At 48.0% G+C, this 1451-nt stretch overlaps 1 non-coding gene across 1 annotated transcript; it reads right to left on the reverse strand.

The window, feature by feature from the left end:
- Positions 1-638: 638 nt before the first annotated feature.
- Positions 639-757, reverse strand: LOC126992365 (5S ribosomal RNA). The gene has a single exon (XR_007746503.1). It is a non-coding gene; the product is annotated as a 5S ribosomal RNA (ribosomal RNA).
- Positions 758-1451: the final 694 nt, after the last annotated feature.

Raw genomic sequence — 1451 nt, forward strand, 5'->3', positions numbered from 1 at the left:
GGGATGGAGGGAGGAAGAGGGCGACGGAGGGGGTGAGAGAGAGAGAGGGTGGGAGCGAGATAGGGAGGAGGAAGGAGAGACAGAGAGGGCAAGTGGGGGGGAAATGGAGAGGGGAGGCGAGAGAAAAGGAGGAGCGAAACGCGAGGGACGAGAGGGAGAGACGCAGGTGATGAGGATTACTGTGTCTCTGGGGAATAATCTGGTCAAGTCAGGTCAGGTAAGTCTGAACACCTGCGTAGGGAGTGGCGTCGGAGTGGAATCTGGAAATATATAAAGAATGTGGCGGAAAGAGTGTAACACTGTGTTTTGTGTATATGTGTATATATGTTTTACAGGGCGCTACGGCGAGAGGGTAGATACAGGCAGAGAGAGGTAGTAAAAATAAGGGCAACACTTAATCCTGTCCAGCGAAGCACGTGGTCGCACAGCAAACAGCACACCTCTGCAGGCAGCTAACTCGGTTGACAATAAGCAGTACGCAGCACGACGCGAAATAGCACACGGCACACAGCACAGCAAGATTTACAGTACAGTTCAGTACAGCACACGAGGGTGGAATCGCAAGCGAGAGAGGTCACGGAAGTGGGAGCGCGTGCGGTTTGACCTCTCGGAGTGAGGGCAGGGCGCTGACTGACTGATGCCAACAGCATCTGGTGTTCCCAGGCGGTCACCCATCCAAGTACTATCCAGACCCAACGTCGCTTAACTTCGCTGATCGGACGAGAAGCGGTGTTTTCAACGTGGTGTGGCAATCAAGCAAACAAACAAGCAAACAAGAAAGAACGAACGAAAAAGAAAAACAAAGATAAGAAGAGAAAGAATAAAGAAAGAAAAAAAAAGAAGGGAAGAAAAAAAAACCCGAACGAGAAAGAAAAAAAGAAAGACAAAGATCACGTTAAAGACTTAAAAGCTTATGAGAAAGATAGTTTAGTAAAGAAAAACTCAAAATGATGTGTCAAAAAAGAAAGAAGATAAGCTATTAACATATAAGTGAAAAAATTAGGAGGTGAGAGTAATTGAATGTTAGTAAAGATGAGAGGTAATAAGATAGAGATAAAGAAGAGGAGGAGGAGGAGGAGGAAGGGGAGGAGGAAACTGACGAGAGAGGGACCATGTAAGAAAATGATGGGATGGGCGAAATGGAGGAGCAGTGAAATATGTGATGGGAAAGAGATAGAGAGAAGGAGGGAGAGAGGGAAGGAGGAAGGAGGAGGACGAAGTTAATAGGGAGGGAGAACGGATGGGTTTGGTAGGAAGAGGAAGGGAAGGAGTGGGGGAGGGAAGAGTGATGGAAGGGAAATGGAGGAATGCTGGGGAGGAAATGGAGGAGTTGATGGGAGGCGGTGGACCTTTCCATAACAAGTACTCAACGTGTTATGGAGGTACAGGAAGGAGGGAGGGAGGGAGTTAGGTGGGTGGGTAGGTTCTGTAGGTTAGAAGGTAAGGAGATA

Source organism: Eriocheir sinensis, unplaced genomic scaffold (assembly GCF_024679095.1).
Source record: "Eriocheir sinensis breed Jianghai 21 unplaced genomic scaffold, ASM2467909v1 Scaffold45, whole genome shotgun sequence".
NCBI classification, from domain to species: Eukaryota; Metazoa; Arthropoda; class Malacostraca; order Decapoda; family Varunidae; genus Eriocheir; species Eriocheir sinensis.